General features: G+C 36.3%; 2 long non-coding RNA genes across 2 annotated transcripts; both read left to right on the plus strand.

Moving 5' to 3' along the window:
• Window positions 1-1142: 1142 nt before the first annotated feature.
• On the plus strand, window positions 1143-21710 carry LOC148114147 (uncharacterized). Its single transcript, XR_015733880.1, has 2 exons — window positions 1143-1654; window positions 20645-21710. It is a non-coding gene; the product is annotated as an uncharacterized LOC148114147 (long non-coding RNA).
• On the plus strand, window positions 2387-18610 carry LOC132711803 (uncharacterized). Its single transcript, XR_009622550.1, has 2 exons — window positions 2387-2430; window positions 18262-18610. It is a non-coding gene; the product is annotated as an uncharacterized LOC132711803 (long non-coding RNA).
• Window positions 21711-22627: the final 917 nt, after the last annotated feature.

Genomic DNA, 22627 nt, shown 5'->3' on the forward strand with positions numbered 1-22627 from the left:
TATGGAGTCTCCATACGAACCCCTGGATTCGGTCAGCTTGCGTTTATTGTCTGGCAAGGTGGCCTTTTTGGTTGCAATTACGTCGGCGCGTCGAATTTCAGAACTAGCAGCATTGTCTATTAGAAATGATTTGTGTGTGTTTCATGAAGATCGGGTGGTCCTCAGATTGGATCCGACATTTGTGACTAAAATTAACTCTCCTTTTCATCGTTTGCAGGAACTAGTCTTACCAGATTTCTATCCTTCTCCTTCCAGTCCTGTGGAGATCCGTTTACACACGTTGGATGTCCGCCGGGCACTGAGCCTCTACCTCCGGAGGACTGCTGATATTCGGCGGACAGAATCACTGTTTGTTTCCTTTCTACCGTCTTCCTTAGGACAACGAGTGACTTCCTCCACGGTGGGGCGGTGGATCCGTGCGACAATTACAACTGCTTACGAACTCCGGTCGTTGCCTCCTCCTGCGTCAGTCACGGCTCACTCTACCAGAAGTGCTGCGACCACGGCGGCTTGGACCTCGAAGGCTTCCTTGGACGAGATCTGCAGGGCGGCAACTTGGACGTCGCCTTCACCCTTTATTAGACATTATAAAATAGATAAGTTCGCCTCGGCGGAGGCTGAGTTTGGGAGGCGTGTGCTACAGGGTGTTGTCACTCGGGAAGGGTTTTCTGCCCAGACTGTTGCCGCCCGTGAAATGGGACAGTGATCTTTGGTATGTCCCACGTCTGGCTGCTGTCTCCACCCTCAATGGAGAAGGGGCATTGGTCCTACCTGATACGCCCCTTCTCGTTGAGTGGAGACAGCAGCCAGCCCTGCCCGGGGTTTATTTCAGTCTGGTCATTCTGTTGTTTGTTTGATATCATTGATGTTTTTCCTGCTTTTTCTTTCCACACACCGAGTCTGTTTCCTTCTCCTTCGGCAAAAACTGGGTGCCCTAGCAACAGGGGAAGGATTTAAGAAGATTTTACAGGCTCAGTCCAACCTCTGTCCAATGAGCACAACCCACGTCTGGCTGCTGTCTCCACTCAATGAGAAGGGGCGTATCAGGTAGGACCAACGCCCCTTCTGTGATTTCTGGTTCTGGCATCTGTTTCTTGTCCTTGTATTTGCTACCATGTTGCAAGAACTGCATGGGTATTGTATACATGCATCATGCCTTATATTGTATATAAAGCATGATGCATATTATATTGTATATATTGTATATAAATAAGTTTCTTCTATAAATGAATCCTGCCAAATTATTTACTTGTGTGCTGGTTGGACTGCTGCAAACTCTAACACTTTTTTTCTAACAGGTTATGGGCCCAGGCCCCAGAGCACACCCAGCCACAATAAGACTGAACTGTAATTAAGTTGAAGGACAGCCTGTGTTATAAGGAAAAGACAACAAGGCTGAGAAGGCTTGCAGGATGACTGTTGAGTTCAAGAAGATCTCTCTTTCTCGATTATATTATTTGGGCTGCAAAAATGGAATGCTTCCTGAAAGCTAAGAAGCTCTGGGATATTGTTATTAATCCACTCCAGGCACCATTAGCAGCTGCAGATCAAAGGCAGCATGATAAGACACTGACCTACATCATCTTAAGTTTGGAAGATGAACAATTCTGCTTCTTGTCCTTGTATTTGCTACCACGTTGCAAGAGCTGCATGGGTATTGTATACATGCATCATGCTTTATATTATTGTATATAAATTCTTCTATAAATTAATCCTGCTGAATTATTTACTTGTGTGCTAGTTGGATTGCTGCAACTCTAACACTTTTTTTCTATTACCTGTCTAATAATCAAAATCAAAAGTCATTATTTTTTTTCTATTTTATGCAGAAAGCCTATAATAAGTTTTTAGTCATTAATAAATTTAGGTACTGGCTTTTCTCTAATCAAATAAGTCAATTTAGCTATTTCAGCAAATTCTACAATTTTCACCAACCATTCCTCCATTGTAGGTATTGGCATCCTAGTTCATACAATAATCTTGGGATAATTATCCTATATCACTTTACTGTCCAAATCGTTCTACAGAGGATGCTATTTCTTTTGTTATCCATCTGAGCTTGGTGCACTTAGAGGAAAGAAACACTCATGCACGAATACTGTTTGTGGACTTCAGTTCAGCATTTAATACAATCATCTCTCAGCATCTAGTAGACAAACTGGGTCTTTTAGGCTGTAATACTCCTTTGTGCAACTGAATTCTTGATTTTCTTATTGATAGGCCCTAGTATGTGTGAGTTGGGACTAATATTTCTAAAACAATTTCCTTGAGCACAGCTTCTCCACTTAGGTTTGTCCTAAGTCCACTGTTGTTCACCTTATTGGGCCATGACTGTTGTGATAGGTTTACCACTAATCATATTGTTACGCATGCTGATGATATAACAATAGTGGGCCTTATTCAAGATGACGAAGAGGGTGCCTATTGCAAGTAGGTAGAGGGTTTAATGAACTGGTGTAACAAAAACAGCCTTATTTTAAATGTAGGAAAAACTAATGAGATCATCAGAAAAAGCAGGCACAGCCATACACCTCTGTGTATTAATGATTCAGCTGTGGAGGTGGTTAGCAGAATCAAGTTTCTGGGTGTGCAGCAGTGGTGGGTTTCAAAATTTTTTACTACCGGTTCTGTGGGTGTGTCTTGGTGGGCATGGCATGGCTTGGTGGGCATGGCTTGGTGGGCATGGCAGGGGAAGGATACTGCAAAATCCCAATTTCCTCCACATCAGCTGGAACTTGGGAGGCAGAGAATAGATGGAGGTGGGGCCAGTCAGAATTTTTACTACCGGTTCTCTGAACTACTCAAAATTTCCACTACTGGTTCTCCAGAAATGGTCAGAACCTGCTGAAACCCACCTCTGGTGTGCAGCTAACGAGTAGGCTAGCTTAGTTGCTCAACAGTGAGATACTGGTGAATCAGGCACATCAGTGGGACGATTGAGAGCATTCTGTCATATTGCATTACTGTCTGGTTTGGGAAGCATTACTGCTTCAGAGAGATAGATGGTGCAGAGAGTGGATAGTTTTGTACTTTCTCTTGAGAGCAGGCAACAGAATTTAATTTTTAATATGGGCTCACAGTAAAAAAATAAAATAAATGAAAACATAATTCCATGGCTCTTTTCTAGCCATCAGACTAGGGAAGAAAAATTTTGGTTTCAGTTGAATGTTTAAAATTCTTGCAATTGCTGAATTTATTTGAGCCCAAAATGTTCTAGTGTTTATACACATCCACCAAACATGACAAAATTGAGTTGCAGAATCCTGATATTAAATACAGAACACAAATCAAATAAATATACTTTTTATCCAGTAGATGGCAGAATCATACTAGTACAGTTTGCAAATGTTACAATAAAATCCTTAAATATTTGTAAATAATACAGTATAGCATATAATAAAATTCGAATAATTCTTAACTCTTAAAGAATTCTATCAGTCTATTTTTCACTTCTTAGCTAAGAAAGCATACAACTGGATCATCAAACAAATCAACCCAGATTTCTCACCTGACATATAAATGACTAAATCCATACTTGGGGGAACATTTTGCAAAGGCTTAGTTCTCTATAATTCACACTAGTAAAATGATATCAGGCAAAGCAACAGTCATATATGTGAGATGGGCATTACTAATTTATTTAGTAGATCTAAATAAATCGATGTAAAAGCTCAGAATCATTATTAGTTTGATTTCATTGGTATCTAAAAACTACTGTAGCTAATCCTACATTGGAGGATCTCTTGCCCCTTGCTAATAATGAATGCCTTTCTAAGCCATGACCCATTTTTTTAGAAATAAAACCTAGCTTATTGAGAACAGAAAAAGATTCAACTTTGCCATTTCCTAATGTGTTGTGCTTTATAGAAGTCTATATATTATGTGGGTGGTATGTGGCTGATCAGATTTAAAATTGGAATTTATTTAATTCTTGCCTTGGTATAGTTATATTAGTTTGTTCTATATCTTTAGGAGTATACTTTAAGCCTAATAGTGGAAATTTCTTTGTTTTTAAAAATTGTCAAACTTTATTGCTAGTGATTTTCTTTATTGCCCTGGAAATTTCTTTCTATCTTGGTTTCTGATTCTGGGTTAGACAAATGTTCTGAAATTTGTGGCTCAGTGGCACATATTTGTCAATGAATTCAGGAAGTCAAATCAGTTCAACAGAACTTGCTGAATTACATTAAAGGCAACTCTGAAGTTGTAGCAGTACTAAAAAAAATACTTTTATTTATACCTTAGGTAAATTGACATCTGTGCTTTGAGGAATTTCTTCAATTGAAATTTAACAAAATCCTTTCTCCTTTGTTGCATTCTGTTTTGTTTTGTTTTTTCTTTATAAGTAATTTTAATTCCTTACAAAGTCAGTATTCCCCCCCACCCTTTTTCCCTCCCCACCACCCCCACACCCCTTCCCCCCTTCCCATCCCACCCTCCCCCCCAGAGTTCCCAGAGCAAAATACAGGGTATTACAATTAACAATCATAAGCTAAATTAGCCTAACTATTCTTAAACTACCAAATCCCACCCTGAAACCTTAACTCCACTATAGATAACATAATACTTCTAAAGTTTAACATTCATTCATAAACTATTTGATATTTTCTTGTCTGATACTTATTTTGAATATAATCAATCCATCTTCTCCATTCCGATATGTATCTTTCTTGTGTATAGTCCTTCAGATATGCTGAAATTTTCGCCATTTCCGCTAAATTCACTACTTTCAATGTCCATTCTTCAATAGTAGGCAAAGAGTCCTTCTTCCAATATTGCGCTACCAACAGCCTAGCTGCCAATATTAAGTTCAAAATCAGTTTAGTCTCTACTGCTGTACAATCCGTCATTATACCCAATAAAAACAATTGAGGAGTAAATTTCAACCTTTTTTTTCAGAATATTCTGCATCACCCACCAAATTTTTATCCAAAATGCGTTGATTTTCTTACAAGTCCACCATATATGATAAGTTGCATCATCACATTCACATCTCCAACATTTAGCTTGCAAATTCGGATATGTACATGATAATTTTTTAGGATCTAAGTGCCATCTATAAAACATTTTATAAAAATTCTCTCTCAAATTTTGTGCTTGTGTAAATTTAACATTTCTAACCCAAATCTTTTCCCATGTTTCCATCATCACTGGTTACTGAAAGTTTTGTGCCCATTTTATCATACAATCCTTAACCAATTCCGTTTCTGAATCTATTTCCAATAAAGCGTTATACAACCTTTTAATATGCATCTGACTTTGATCTCTAATCTGTTTTACCAGGTTTTCCTCATTTTGCATAACACCAATTTTTTAATCTTCCCTCCATCTAGCTTGAAGCTGACCATACTGAAATCAAGTATAAATTATCCCTTCTTCTTTCAATACATTTAAAGATTTCAATTGCAATTTACCCCTTTCCATAAAAAGAAGCTCTTTATAAGTAATCACCTCCATTTTTTGTTCTATACTTATATTTTCTATTGCATGTCTGGGATTTGCCCATATAGGTATCTTGTAGTTTAGCTTATATTGATACTTTTTCCAAACCCTCAACAACGCATTTCGAAGTATATGACCCTTAAACACTTTATCCACTTTTTTTTCATATAACAAATAAGCATGCCATCCATATAACAAATCATAACCACCTATATTTAACATTCTCTCTTCAGTTAAATTAAACCAATCGCTAATTTGTGATAAAACAGCTGCTTCATATTACAATCTTAAATTAGGCATTTTAAGACCTCCTCTCTCGCGTACATCCTGTATAATTTTCAGTTTCACTCTTGGTTTCTTCCCACTCCAGATAAAAGTATTAACCCCTTTCTGCCACTCCCTCAAGTTTCCGTCTTTCTTAAGCACTGATATCATTTGAAACAAAAATAAAAACCTAGGTAATACATTCATTTTTATTACTGCTATCCTTCCCAGTAGAGATAGTTGTAGCTTTTTCCAATTTTCCATTTCTTTCTGCACTTTCTGCCAAAGAACTTCATAATTGTTTTTAAATAATTTCGTATTTGAGGCTGCAATATATACTCCTAAATATTTAACCTTTTTAACTATTTCAAATCCCGTTGTTCTCCCTAAATCTTCTCTTTGAGATATGGACATATTTTTAGTTATCATCTTTGTCTTATGTTGATTTACTTTAAATCCAGACACCTTGCCATATTGACCTATTATGTCCAACATATGTGGAGCCGATTCTATAGGTTGAGATAAAGTAACAACCAGGTCATCTGCAAATGCTCTTAATCTATAATCTTGCTGTCTAATTACAATTCCTTTTATTTTATCAGAGTCACATATCTTATTCAACAAAACTTCTAAAGTTAAAATAAACAACAATGGAGACAAAGGACAGCCCTGCCCTGTACCTTTCTCAATTTTAAAAGCATCTGTTAAGCCTCCATTAACTATTATTTGTGCTGTTTGTTCCTGATATATTGCTCTAATTGATTGTATAAAATACTCTCCAAAATGCATTTTTTCTATTATCTTAAACAAAAATTGCCAATTCAATTGATCAAATGCCTTCTCTGCATCCAAAAATATAAACGCTGCAGGGACCTGGTTGTTTTTTTCCAGATATTCCAATAAATTTACAATTTGTCTAACATTATATTTCATTTGCCTCCCTTTTATAAAACCTGATTGGTCATTATGAATTGTTTATTGCATAACTGGCATTAATCTATTCACTAATATCTTGGCAAAAACTTTGTAGTCATGTTCAAAAGTGATATTGGCCTAAAATTTTCAGGTTTGGTACAGTTTTGATCTTCCTTCAGGATCAGTGACACAAAAGCTGTTCTCCAAGAGGGTGGAACTCCTCCCCCTAATTGAATTTTACAAAATAAAGCTCTAAGCGGTTCTACCATTTCAGACTGTAAATTCTTGTAATAAACAGCTGTTAATCCATCTGTTCCCGGAGCTTTACCTGTTTTTAACCACTTAATTGCTGCAATAATCTCCTCAGAAATTATTGGCTGATTCAGTCCTCCCCTCTGTTTTAGCGTTAATTCAGGAATATTCTCTTCCTTTAGGTATCTATCTTTGTGTAAAATTCTAAAAAGGCTTTTTTGATCATATTCTGTTGATAAGCTTCCTTACCTCTAAATTCTATCTTACCAATGACTCGTGACTTCTGTTTTTTCCTCAACACATAAGCCAACCACCTGCCTGGTTTATTAGCATTACAAAATGTATTGTGTTTAGCATATTGTAAACTAGTTGCCACTTGATCAGCCATTAACATATTGAATTGCTCTTGTAATATATTTATTGTTTATTTTACTTTCTTATCTCCTGGATTAATTATAAGTAATTATTCTTTCTTTTTTATTTCTTCCTCTATCTCTTTCCGCTTCTTCTGTTGTTTTAAACTATGTTTATTATTCATATGTATTAAAGCTCCCCTCATGTAGGCCTTACTTGCATCCCATACCATTTCCATAGAGGTACCCTTATGCATGTTAATAGCAAAAAATTCTTTCATTTGTTTTTTAAGCTCATTCACATTTTCTTCATATCTAAATAAATTTTCATTTAACCTCCAAGACCTCCTTTCCCCCCTCTCCTGTTCCAATTCCACCCAGACCGGACTATGATCGGTTAAAATTCTTGGACATATCTTCGTCTTCTTCACCCTAGAAAAGAAATCATTTGTAATTAGTATTAAATTAATCCTGGAAAAGGATTGATGTCTAGCGGAAAAAAATGTAAAATCTCTTTCCTCAGCATTCTGCTTTCTCCAAATATCTCTCAGCTCCATATCTTCCATCATATCAAAAAAAGATTTAGGTAATTTCGCACATGTTGAGATCTTTGATAAACTTTTTTTATCTTTCTGTGTGTCTGTTACTCCATTCCAATCACCCATTAGGATAAAAGATTTATAGTCCCATTGTATTATTTTAGCATGTAAAAATTTATAAAATTTGTCCTGTTGTTGATTAGGTGCATATATTCCAATTAAAAGCATCTTTCCACTCTGAGTTAATAGTTCAATTGCAATATATCTTCCTTGAGTATCTGCCTCAATTAAATTAGCTGATAGTCCTTTCTTTACATATATAACTACCCCATTTTTCTTCTCTGGTGCTGATGCCACAAAATGTGTAGCTAATCTTGAATTTATCAAATATTTTTGTTCTAATAGTCTAATATGTGTTTCTTGCAGCCAGATAACATCGTTCTTAAATTGTTTCAAATAATGAAATTCTTTCTTTCTTTTTTGTGGTGAATTTAAATCATTAACATTCCAGGATAGAAGCTTAGTTGCCATCTTTGGCCTTTCGAAGCTTTAAGAGCATCAGCTGAACTTCCTCCTCCACCTTACTCTTCGGCCTAGCCCCCCCCCATTGCTTCTGTTTTTTGAACTTCTTGAGGTAAATCTTGAAGTTGTTGCACTTTTAATTGTTGTTCTTGACGTTTATAAGTTGCTCGGGTCAGTCGTTGTTCTCTTGGCTCATCCTTCTTAAGTGGTTCCAGAGTTGGGGGTGGGCCCCCAAGATCCAAATCTTCTTCCATGGTGGTTCCTCCAGATGCAACTTCAGCATAAGTTTGTATCTGCTTTCCATCTTTTTCTTGTTGTAATATCTCCATTTTCTTTCTACCACCCCCACCCCCTGGTGAGGGTGGATGTCCAGCCTTTAGAACAGTGGTTCTCAACCTTCCTAATGCTGTGACCCATTAATACAGTTCCTCATGTTGTGGTGACCCCCAACCAGGGCTGGGTTCTAAATATTTTTACTATCGGTTCTGTAGGCGTGGCTTATTTTGTGGGCATGGCTTGGAGGTCATGTGACTGGGTGGCCATGGCTATGTGTATAGGGACTACTCAGAGGGCTGAAAAAAGTCATTTCTGACAGATCCTCGCACTTTTGACTGGTCCTCACACTTATGACCATCCTCACATTTATGCCCGTGCAGCATTCTTAACAACCATGTCACTCATTTCACAACTGCTTCTCTTCACCATGGTGATAAGATAGGGCAAAAAACGTAAAATGTGAGGACAGTCGTAAGTTTGAGGACTGGTCAAAAGTGCGAGGACCAGTCAAAAATAACTTTTTCAGCCTTCTGAGTAGTCCATATGTATAAAAGGATACAGCAATAGAGAGGGATGAAGGAAGGGAAGGGAAATTAGAATAGGAGTGAGGGTAAGAGAGGGAGGAAGAGAGGAGGAGAAGGAGAAAGGAAGAGGAAGTAGGAAGGAGAAGAAGGGGGGAAGAGAAAGTAAGAAGGAAAGAAAAGAGAGAGGTGGTAGGTTTTTTTTTTATTGAAAAAGTTTTTCAAATACAGATTTTTTCCCCCTTTCCCCCCCTCCTCCCTAACCCCACCTCCCCCTGTGGCTTCTACAGAATAAAACCCAAATTAATAACAGATTATATAATACTTTACCATCCTTTTTGCTCCACCCCCCATATGCTGACCCTTTCTTTCTAACAATATTATTATATCCCCCTTATACTATACATTTCAAAGCGACATTCAACTGTAAAACTATATAATAAATCCTAATTTAGCAATTTCATCTATTCAACTCATAATCTATCCATTTCCTCCTCCCCATGCATCAAATCTTTTATGTATATTAATATAGCATAACATCCTTTTTCCAAAATTAAACAATCAGTTCTCCACTCTTCTGACAATATTATTATATCCCCCTTATACTATACATTTCAAAGCAACATTCAGCTGTAAAATTATATAATAAATCCTAATTTAGCAATTTCAACTCATCCTCCCCCATACATATATCTCTTAATTCAAATCTTTTACATATATTGATATAACATAACATCCTTTTCCTAAACTAAACAATCAATAAACTAACTTATCACCCACTTTCCTACAGGTCTACCATACATAATATTTTCAATATCTTTATTCTAAAACCACTAAAAAATATTTACATATATATATAAAATCCTCAAATGACTTTAAATTTGTAATCCATATGATACCTTCTGTAATGTCTCTCAACTGGATTGTTAATTCCATTACCCATGTTAGGGTAACATCACATCCTAATTCCAACAGTATGTTTGATATCTTCAATTACCATCTGCCCCCATCAATAGTAAATGTTTTCATATATAAAAAACCACCCCAGTGACTTTATATTTATATTCCATATAGTGTCGTCTATAATGTCTTCCATCTAGATTATTAATTCCAACCACCGTGTTGGGGTAACAGCCAGATCTTCTGCATGTCCCAATCCCATAGTTCTCTTGCCTTATAGCTCAACATAAACGTAATCCATTTGTCAAAGAGTCCGAAATAGAAAGTTCCAATCCACTCAGTTTAAGGCCATCTCACATCCCAAGAGTACAGCACTGCAGAGATCTGTCACTCTCCTCAGGATAATATAAACCAATACTTTGCCTCAACTATATTTTCATATATTCAATCGTCTCTTAAGTAACTGGCATTACACTGTTGTTTAGTCTAAAATTTTTTGTTTTTGTAGGACCTGCTTCTTCTTTTCTTAACTTTTTGTGGCTTAGATCTCCATCCCGGTTTCCTTTCTATGAGTTGTATATCAACTGTTTGATTTCCTTGCTGATCTGTAGCTTGATTAGTCATCACATTAGAATCCAAAGCTGCCTCTCTTGTATTTATAGGTAATCCAACTATAACCTCTGGAGAAGAATTCAGAAGCGGCTCGTCCAAAGGAACCTCTGTGACTTGTTGTTTTTCCATTGTCTCCATCTCCATCTGCTTAGCCTGAGTTTCAGTCTCTTGTTCACTTTGCATTTCTTTGTTCCCCTCCTGTGTTCCTAACGGAAATATCATACGTGGAGATGTTAAATCCTTTTCAAGAACCTTGTAGTAAAATTCTTCTGCTTTTTCAACAGTTTTTAATTGATATCTTTCTCCTTGATATCTCAATATTACACCCACTGGGACATCCCGCCTAAATGGGATGTTTTGTTTCTTTAGCTCAGTCACCAAAAATCCAAATTGCTTTCTATCTTTTAATATCTTAGGCAGCAACTCTTTATATATCCAAATCTTTCTTCCGTTCAGTTCTAAAGTAGAGTTGAAAGATTTTTGCACAATATCATTTCTTATTCCTTTGTCTGTAAAGTAAATCACCACATCTCTAGGCAACTGCCTTTGCTTTGCAATCCAAGAATTTACTCTGTAGGCCTTGTCAATCTTACAGAATACCTCTTCAGGATGAACCTTTAAAATCCCAGCCAGAACTTCAGCAGACATCTTTCTCAAATCATCTCTATAATTTTCCTGTAGTCCCCTCATTCTGACCGCAAATTCCATGGACCTATATTGCATTATTGTAACTTCTTTTTCAATCCTTTGTTTTATATTATCAGCATTGTAAGTCTCATGATCAGCTTTCTTTTTAGACTTTACTTCTGAGCTATTGTCTTGAGTATTTATCAAATCATTTTCAATTCTTTGTATTTTATTATCCAGATTATAAATCTTGTGATCAACTTCCTTCATTTTAGACTCTAGTTCTGAATTAGTATCTTTATCCATCTTTATAACTATTTCTGAAAAAGTTTTCAAAGCTGTTACAAACTGTTGTTTCAGATTGGCATATTTTTGTTGTACCAACTCTTTAATTTCCTGCCTGAATTTTTCAAGATTCTGGTTCACAATCTCATCATGTCTTGCCATCTCCTCCAAAACAAATTCTTTTAGGTTAAAACCAATCTTCTGAGTCTGCAAATTCAAAACTTGTTCATGTGGTTTGTAAATGGGGGAACCCCCCCCGCTGCTTGTTTGTCTGGCTTTGTTAGTTTTAACGCCATCCTGCCACACAGACAAACTCTTTTTAAAGAAAAGGACTTCTCTCCAGACAATATCAATATCAAATCTCCAAGAGGAAAGAAACATAAAGTAGAAATTTTTCTTTTCAATTCTAGCCAGCACTATTATTTCTGCTACTTTGTAGCTTGTTAAACTATTCAGGCGGAAGGACTTTCACTTTCAGCTTTCTTCTTCTCAAGCCTCAGCTAGTCGCCATTTTAAACTTTTTTTTTCCTTCGCTTTTAAAATCACTTATAAAATTGTTAAAAATACTTGCGATTTAGGGTCCAGAGTCCAGATCTCATCCTCTTTGTTTAAACAATCTGTTAGTTCTCAGTAAATGGCTTGGTCCTGTCGCCTAGCTCTGCAAAAAGCAGAGTTCTCCCAAAGCCCGGAGCAGCGGCGAGGAAAAGAGGGAGCCTCATCCTGCTTCATCCCCAAGAGTAAAACAAAAACTCTGGGGACTTCGCAGAGGGCTCTACCTGCCCTCGCCTGCTCTATCTCACATTTCCTTAAGGAAATGGAGTTTTTCGAGCCGCCTTTCAGATGTAAAGGCAGCTCTTTACGAGCGACAGGGCTGGCGGTCTCGAAGGACCATCTCATAGCAACGGAAGCCAAACCGGAAGCCGAGAGGTGGTAGGTTTGAGGAGAAAGATTGCTGTACAATAAAAAAGATGAAAGGGAAGAAAGCCAACCCCAAACAAATATAAAGATATTAAGATAAAGAATGAATTGTTAAACTTTAAAGAATAAAAGAGAACAAATATGAATAAATGGCAATAATTAGAAACACACATACAAACATTAAATGTATTTTCTTTGAACAGAGTATTTGGATGGTTCACAAATTTAAACAATGTTTAGTCATTTCAATTAGATTTACAATTTCTATATTTTCTTTTTGCCATATTTATTCCTCATCTATTTTTTTAAAAAACCAATATTACCCTTCATCCTCATCTCTAATCTTAATCAAATTCAATTTTTCCCTTCTATTCTATATTATACCCCTTCCCATTGTCATCTATTTTTATATCCATCCTCACATTGGTTAATTATGTAATTATGTAATATAGTTGTTTAATACAAATTCAACATTTTAATATAAATTAATTAGTTATATAACTATCTTTTTTTGTATATCAATCAGTATGAACATGAATATTCCAATTATTTCCATGCAATCCAATTTCTTACAAATCAATTAATTATATTTACCAATAATAATAAACCAAATAATTCCCCCCATATATTCCTCCAAACCACAACTTAACCATTTTTGCTTTCAACACAATATACAATTAATAGTATCTCAATTATTACAATTCCCTAGTTAAATAGAGCTTTTTTTCTTTTGTGTTTTAAAATCTTGAACCTCCTCTTTTGCCCTAAATTTCCCATTGTTTGCAGTTTTGCAACTACCTTTTTTGGTGAGGAAAAAGAAAAAGAAAACTCTCTCTGCCTCATTTTGTCACATTGCAGCAAAGACCCTGCTTTACTTTCAGTTTCATTTTTTCAGCATAGCTAGGGGAAAAAAATCTGTTCCTCTCTTTGCAGCTAGCAACAGAGCCCTCTGCAAAACAGTTGAGAGCAAATCAGCTGAGAGTCCGGAGGCTGATCAAATCAATTTATGGTAATTAACCTATGCTGAAGCTCAAAGGGACTGTTTTTTTCTATTTTTGCAGGCACCGGTCTTCTCATTTTTTTTCTTTTAACACTGATCAGCTGTAGGGCGGCCCTTTGAAGCCCCGCGGCAAGAATTTAAATGGTTTGTTTCCCTCTAGCCATCAGCTGGGACTCAGGAGGCAGCAATAGATTGGGAGTGGGCGGGGTAAGCGAACAGCAACCGGCAATCCAACAGAGGCAGAGGGTGAGGGTGAGTGAAGGCATGGGGGGGGTGAGAGAGGGCTTTGGCGACCCCTGTGAAATGGCCGTTCAACCCCCAAAGGGGTCGTGACCCCCAGGTTGAGAACCGCTGCTTTAGAACATTAACATAAAAATCTTTTGCCTTCCAAACTGTGTTTAACTGGTATCTTTCTCCACTATAATTCACTATTAGACCAGTTGGAACATCCTATCTGTACTGCACTTGTTGGTTTCCCAGTTCATTTACCAAAAGGCCAAAGTCCTTTCTGCTTCTTAACATTTTTGGAGGGATCTCTTTCAGAACCACCACTTCTTGTCCAGCCACTTGAACCTTATTTTTGTCGGAACCTTATAAAATATCATTTCTGATCCTCCTGGTTGTGAAATAAATCACCACATCTCTTGGCAACTGTCTTTGTCTTGCCACCCAAGAGTTAACCCTGTAGATTTTATCAATTCGACACCACATCATCTGGACTTTCTTTGATTAGCCCTGCAATTGCTTCTGCACAAATATCCTTTAAGTTTTCCCGGCTAATTTCTTTTAGCCCTCTCAGCCTCAGGGCAAATTCCATAGATCTGTATTGTAACATTACCAGTTCATCATCTACCTTCTCTGTTTTAGTCATAATGTCTCCTACTTTGTTTTCCAAGTTCAGATTGGCTTCATTGATTTCTTCCACTCTCTCATCCACCTGAATAATAAGTTTTGCCAATCCTGAGATTGCAAAAACAATATCATCTCTTATTTCATCATGCTTTACTTCAACAACTTCTTTAATTGACTTTATATCCTCCTCAAATTTCTTTAATTTCCCTTCCACAATTACTGTTACGTTATTCATAGCTGTAGCTTGATTATTCATGGCTTCTTTTATAAATTCTTTGAGTTCATTAAAAGAAGCCTCCTGACTCTGTGACTCAGCCGGAAGTTGTGCTTTCTGTGTCACTACTGACACTACTGGAGAACCTCCTCCACCTCAGAAGCTCCTGGCTTAACTTGTTTAGAAGCCATCTTTTTTTAAAAATCTTTTTTCCTTTCACAGCCACAAAGTCCCTTGAACAGTTTTCAAAAGCTTGTAATTTATAGTCTATAATTTATCAAGCAAAATAGTCTTTTCTCCACAAGCTCTCAATTCCCAGCAGCTTTAATCCACTCTCAAAGTGCAAAGTTCTCAATAAACACTTTCACTTCTAACTTTCACTTTCACACCCATAACAAAGGCGCCATCTTCAGTCTCCAGCTCAAAAAGATTTGATTAGAAACAATGTAAATCCGGAGTTAAGCACTGTTACTTTTAAAGCTTGTTCTCCTGTTTCAGCTCTGCCTGTGCTTGTAATCAATCAAACTCACTTTTGCTTGCAGGATTGGTTGCGGCGTCTGGCTCTGTTTAAAACAGAGTTGTCCCGGATCAGGAGCTTCTTAGTGGGCTGACCGAGGAGCTCTCACCCTCCAAGCCTCTGGAATTATTCCAGAGGGCTTTCGGGGAGCTCTACCCACCAGCTCTCCTCTCCTTCTTCTCCTGATGGAGAGATTTTTCAGCTGCCAGACAGCCGATTAGCGCTGTCAAAGCGGCTTTTACGGAATCACGGAGCTGGCTGTCCGAAAAGACTGTCCACGACGCCTGCGGTCCCAGCCGGAAGTCCCGAGCACCCATAATTTCTAAAAGTAAATTATTCCACTGATTAATTTTTCTTGCTGTCAGAACAAAATGTCTACAATGTTATGGTCTTTGGGATAACATTTCACAGAACAGTAACCTAAAACTTTAAGGTGACAGTTCCGCTTAGTAATAGGTTGTCATTAAGAAATGTACAGTAAAGTATAAAATACCCCTTTGGGGATAATTTAAAACATTTCTTATAGTAACCATTATTTTCAGTGGTAATGCTTATATTATAAAATAATTTCTCATTATAAATCAGGTTGGCCACCACATTAGTACCTTCTGAAAGCAATTAAAGACAACAGTATTCTGGAGGGCTTTTGGTGAGTGATGAGACATTCACGGTTGATTAATATTCTGTATTACAGTTTTATGGCATTTTTGTTTTATTCAGAACATAAAGAAGCAATTATAATAGCTTCTGATCGATTATGGTTGTTATAAATTTCATAGATGAATAGATGGAGAGAGAAATTAAGGAGGAAGCAAAGATAAGTATTATAGCATTTAACTTACATGCACAAGATCCAAGGTTGAATAGATTCTATATTCACATAGCGTGACTGTGGAAGTGATTTAGGAAAAAATACAGTGGATCAGAAATTGCTCATGCAACGGCATCCCAATCACAATCTTACCTATATCCTATACTTCTAATTAAATAAATCAATTTTAATTTGAGATTTATTCACATAGATTAGCACTTGAAACCTCTATATAAATCTGTGTTCTCTTTTGGGAAGTTATTCCATCTTTGGAGGGGGACTGTATATAAATATCTAGAATTGACTGACGGAGAGCTGTTTAGCTTTATTTCTTTTGTGATGGCTTCTAAGATGAATCTGGTTGGTGATTGGAAATAGGATACTGAACAACATGTTGCAACAAATCTAACTTCAGAGACAAGTTAGAGTTGGAAGTTAGAAATGTGACACAAATCCTTAACATGCACTGTAACTTTCAGAATAAGTGCTCTAAGTTTACGAAAGGCACTGTTTGCATCAGTCAGGAAAATACTTCTGGTTAGCTGGCAGATGGATGTCATTCTGCCTACATAGACTTCATGGATTCTAAATGAATCCTTCTTCCTGACATTTCCTCATCCCCGAAATTGCACAAGAAAACACTCTTGGCTGTGATTGGTTTTGCACTGGTATTGTATTCTTTTTTCTCTCTCCAGTATTATTACTTTAATATATTTGTCATATATAAACTGTAAACAGAGCAGATTGTTACAGTAATAGAAGATCCCAACATTTCTTGTCTTTGTAAAATAAAAACAATAGGTAGAGAAAAGACTAATATCAACAAGTAAAAACTAATGTCAAATGTATAAAATGTTACAAATTATTAAAAGCCTGACAAGGCAGACCAGCAAGAAATTCTGGGAAACACTTTTTTCACTAGACTCCAATCTATCTTTTTTAGTTGTGGGGTGTAAAAAAAGTTTTCTAGGAACTATGTAAATATTAAGAAACTTCTCAGGAAGTTGAAAACTTTTCACATTTCCTGGATGCCAATAATTTTAAGGTTTTGAGGAAACAATCAGCATTCTGAATTGTGCATGAAAACAAGCTACAGAATAAATCAGTGTAATGTCTCAAGATCAGTTTGATGCACTTTGTACTACTAGCAAAAGTCTGATTGCTGCTGCTGTATTATTTTTAAACTATATTCAAGAATAGCTTGTTTCAATCTAAATGCATTATTGAAGTATAGATAATGCATGCCTAAATCCTCCTTCCCTGAGAAGGGATGGAACACTCCAATTCATAGACTCATAGGACTGGAAGTCATCTCGGAGGTCTTCTAGTCCAGCCTCAAGGCAGGAATCTTATACTATCCCAGTCAAATAGTTGTCAAGTCTATTTTTGAAAACCTCCAGGGATGGAGCACCCACAACCCAGGAGGCAAACTATTTTATTGATCCTTCTCTTTGAGAGGCTAGGCATGGCTAGGTCCCTCAATTGTTCATCATACAATTTAGCCTCCAGACCCATTATCATCTTTTCTGCTCTTCTCTGCACAATTTCTAGGGTCTTGATATCTTTTTTGTATTGTGATGACTAGAACTGAACACAGTATACCCAGTATGGTCTCACCAGCGTGGTGTAAAGAGGTACAAACACTTCTCATTGTCTTGATGCTATTTCTCTTGAATGCATTGGCTTTTTTGGCAGCTGCAGCACATTGTTGTTTATACTTAGTAGTAGCCTACAAGGGCACCTAGATTTTTATCACAGTTACTACTGTTGAGCCTATTCTGGACTTTTCTTTCATCTGAACTACATCTTGTTGGATAGGGCCCAATTCTTGAGTCTGTCAAATTCTTCTGAATCTTGAGCCTATCTTTTAAAGTATGAGCTATTTCCCCAGCTTAGTATTTTCACCTATATTCAGGCAATAATTTGGATTTCACTCACCTCCATGTCATTACATGAAAGAAATAGATAGAACTATGTTTTATCAATCTGGATGAAACATAACTCCTAAACTCTAAATGATTTCTCTAGCAGAAAAATTCTCATGGAAGCAAACAAAACTTTAAGAATCTGGGCAATTTTGTCTTGGAAGCAGCCAAATAAATTGAGAAGTGGCATCAAACAGAGCTCAAAGCTTTATGCAAGATGCTGATAACTTGCTGTCTTCTTCTGCAATGTGTGCAATTTCCCCAGACTCTTGTCTTGACCTAGTTACATGGTGAACTGGATTGCCTCCAAGCCAAGACAAAATTTGCTTCAACAGATGTTTATTTGATGTTTTTAATTAAAGAAATGTGGATCTTAAATGTTATAAATAGATTTTCCCCAAATTTGTCAAATGCCATGAAGCAAACCATTTTCATGAATAAGAGTGAAAAAAATGTTCTACCATTTCCTGTGGCTTGAAAATAAGAATGAAACTTTAATGATTTGGTGTTTTACAGGAAAGATTTAAAGGAATGCATACTATAATACTAATAGTGGTGGAATAATTGTCAAAGGAAATGGAAAAACCAACAAAGGAAATGGAAAAACTAACATACCCGGGAGAGAAATTTGCAGTCCTGTAACTTAATAGAATGGGAAACGAACAAAATTTGGAATATAAAATACTGAAGTGCTGAGAAAAACATCTTTTATCAACTTGATCAGGACAATATAAAAAGGACAATGTAAATTCTATCCATTGAACAAATTTACATATGTGTGCATCATTTCCACTTGTTTCTCATGTTTTAGCTGTTCAGAGAAAAGTAAGGTTTAAACATGCAATAAATCCAAATTCTCATTGGACTTCTTTATTATTTCGAGATGGGAAGAATTGCTACCTTAAAAATGATTAAATTAGGCTATAAATTGGATTTGCTGAAGTGCAGATCACAAGCCAAAGGTTTGTGATCAGGTTCTGACTTGTGCTCTGGGCTTCTATGATCTGCCTGACAAACCGTACTCAAGGACGCTTGGCCTTATTTCCATGTGCTCAAAAGCCCGATCGGGCTTATTATCGGGGGATGTCTTATTTTGGGGAAAACAGAGTACCTTTGATGTGCAAAGTGACTACAGCAGAAATAAGGAAGTTCATTGATAAACCAATGCAAATACCACAGTGGCCCTGTCATGCCCAATCAATAGAGAGATGTGTGAAACAGGTCACAGAGGCAGCAAGCAGAGTGTATACACATGAGAACCTTGAAAGTTATATCAGAGGTCAAGAAGCAAGTCAGCGGCTGATGTTGAAGAACAAATCAAAACAAGACTTGAGAAAACTTGCTTAAACATTTTTGTTTTGTAGAAAAAACTTTAATTTTTGTAGCATAATATGCAATATGTAAGTTAACAGTGTTTGGGTTACAAGAGACTTTTGAGGGGTATATGATCAGATGTGGATTTACCATACTAAACTAAACGTTGTGCAATTGCAAGAATAACTGCATATTTGAATTCTTGGTGTAAAAACACATATTTTTAGAACCCCCTCACTGAAAAAATTGCAACAATTAATTTTCACCCCATTAATTGACAACGTCCTATTACACGTGGATAGTGCAACAGTGAAAAAAGATCCTAATACCTGATTTTGAAGCTCAGTCTCCTTCACTTTTTAAGCAATGTCTTCAGACGTGAGATAAACTATGGAATAGTTCCTTGTGAATAAGAAGAAATATTTACCCAACCCCTTTGAACTTGACATTGTCATACACTTTTATCTGTTCAGGAGTTCTAGCCTAATGATGGGAAATATAAGGTATTTAGCTTTTGGCATCCTCTTTCAAAATGTATTCTATATGGTAAAACTTTGGAATGCAGCTTGGTAGTTGCTATTTTCCAATGCCTCTTTGACTTTGTTATAAATATTTCTGGATAGGCTTATATAATTTTCAAATGTGATTCTAATCTTGCGCTAAGATTATCAGACATATGTCTAACTAAGAGCACATTCAGAAGGGCCTGGCAAGAGAAATTTTGCATGGCCCAAGAAAATACATAGTCATCATATCAATCTAAATAAATGTTGTTGGCTATCAGTATTTTAGGTGAATATTTAAAAATCTTTAAAAAGTGGAAGTGAAATAGGTAGTTTTCTCCTTTGTATTAACAATATTCTAAAAAATCTGATACAACACTGAAAACAACTTTTCCATTTCAAAATAGGAAAAAATTCTTCTTTATTAATATGTGAGGTCATCAGAGGTAGATTAGCATTATCTAAATATTTTTACAAGATTTATGGATTTAATGGAAATTGTTGTCTTTCACAACTTTAATTAATAATATAGTTTAATATTTTTCCTTTTTAAAAAATGACCATTTACATATGGCTTCCTCAGAACTATTTTGGTTGTTCCAAGTGTGTTTCTTATTATTTTAATAGAAATATTTTCTATTAAAATATTTTCCAGTCCTGTTGTAAATAAAAGATCTAAGAAGCATATGAATTTAATAGGGGAAAGGACAGTATAACATATTTCAAATATATAAAGAAATTACAAGAGAAAGAACATTACATGGAATCACTGTAACAGGTTGAAGATTACTAATAGGGGTTTATGTTGGCTTAAATGGATTTCAGCCTGAGCTGGACTGTTTTAGTCAAATGGAATTTATGAAGCAATAATATAAACACATACAAAGTATGATTGCTGTCTACTTTGTTGTGGCTTTGATCATGCAGAATAATCTAAAATGCCTGTATTTGTCATTCTGTCTTCCATTTTTTGAATTTTTGAATTTTGCTTTGGTAGCTCCTGAAGTGAATGCAACATCCTCTGATTTAATCTCTTCCTCTCCCCTCCCCTTCTTTTTTGTTTTTTGTTTGTATGGAGACAGTGTTGACTTCTGGCACTTCCCTGGACAAATCCTTGCGATTAGCACAGGAACCCCACAAGATTGTGTGCTCTCCCCACTTCTCTTCTCTCTGTATACCAATGACTGCATCTCTAATGATCCATCTGTTAAACTACTGAAGTTTGCAGATGACACAACAATAATCGGTCTCATTCGAGACAATGATGAATCCGCATACAGACAGGAGATTGAACAACTAGCCTCGTGGTGTGACCGGAACAATCTGGAACTGAACACACTCAAAACTGTAGAAATGGTGGTAGACTTTAGGAGAAATCCTTCTGTACTTCCACCTCTCACAATACTAGACAACACAGTATCAACAGTAGAGACCTTCAAATTTCTAGGTTCTACCATATCGCAAGATCTAAAATGGACAGTTAACATAAAAAACGTCATCAAAAAAGCACAACAAAGAATGTTCTTTCTGCGCCAACTCAGAAAGCTCTAACTGCCCAAGGAGCTGGTGATACAGTTCTACAACCCAACAAGACAGACACAGACTTTAGAGGATAATTAGAACTGCAGAAAAAACAATTGCTACCAACCTGGCTTCCATTGAGGACCTGTATACTGCACAAGTCAAAAAGAGGGCTGTAAAAATATTTACAGACCCCTCAGATCCTGGACATAAACTGTTTCAACTCCTACCATCAAAATGATGCTATAGAGTACTGCACACCAGATCAACTAGACACAAGAACAGTTTTTTCCCGAACGCCATCACTCTACTAAACAAATAATTCCCTCAACACTGACAAACTATTTACTAAGTCTGCACTACTATTAATCTTCTCATCATTCCCACAATCCACCTCCTTCCACTTATGACTGTATGACTGTAATTTTGTTGCTTGTATCCTTACAATTTATATTGATATTGTTTCCTGGTTCCTTTTTTGTACCCTATGACTATAATTAAGTGTTGTACCTTATGATTCTTGATGAATGTATCTTTTCTTTTATGTACACTGAGAGCATATGCACCAAGACAAATTCCTTTTGTGTCCAATCACATTTTGCCAATAAAAAATTCTATTCTATTCAATTATCTTGGCAAAATTCAGAAGTGGTTTACAATTGTCTCCTTTCTAGGACTGAGAGAAAGTGACTGGCCCAAGGTCACCCAGTTGGTTGTTTCTTTAGTTTATTCATTGAGCCTGTGTGGACCATCTCAGCATATGTAATTACATTTTTTCCTATAGTTATCTTCAATATGGAAAACATTTGAATGATAAATTAATGATGAAATTGATGAGCTTTTTATATTCCTTTTGGAATTCTATACTTTTATCAATATTTGTTTGTTAATATGTGTTTTTGAATTTTTATCCTCTTTTGTATCTCTGCACCTAAATATCGGTGAAATTCTTTCCAATATTGATATTCTACAATTCAAAAATTTTATCCACTACCTTATCCAAAACAAAAAACTTGTTTTTGATGCAATTTAAAATTTGAGAGCAAGACTACTTGTTAATTTATCTTTCATAATTCATTTTAATGATTGCAATATATCCTGCTGAATATGATTTTAAATTCCTTCTTTCAAGATCTCTTGATTTTTCAGTTAACCTATGAAGCATAGTCACAAGATGGTTTTCAGTTAACCTATGAAGTATAGTCACAAGATGCACCCACAACAGAAAGTATGTGATCATTCTTCTGATGGTTGTCAGTTAACATGTAGTAGGTTGGATAGAGCCAGGAATTCAGTCTGGTGACAGTTACTGCTGAGACTGTAGTTAAAGTACTTTCCATTAAGGTTGAGGGATGTAATTTCTCTAGGTATCACTTCACAAACATCCATTGGGCCAGTGGGACAATGCTGGACCCCCAGACTGGATCTGACATCCAAGAATAGGAAGAGGACTTTTTTTTCCCACTCCAACATTAAGTAATTTCATTAGATGACAGGGTAATAAGCACAATTTAAATGAAAATTAATTTGAAATATGTTTTTAT

Source organism: Pantherophis guttatus, chromosome 4 (assembly GCF_059756535.1).
Source record: "Pantherophis guttatus breed Tessera chromosome 4, ASM5975653v1, whole genome shotgun sequence".
Classification (NCBI taxonomy): domain Eukaryota; kingdom Metazoa; phylum Chordata; class Lepidosauria; order Squamata; family Colubridae; genus Pantherophis; species Pantherophis guttatus.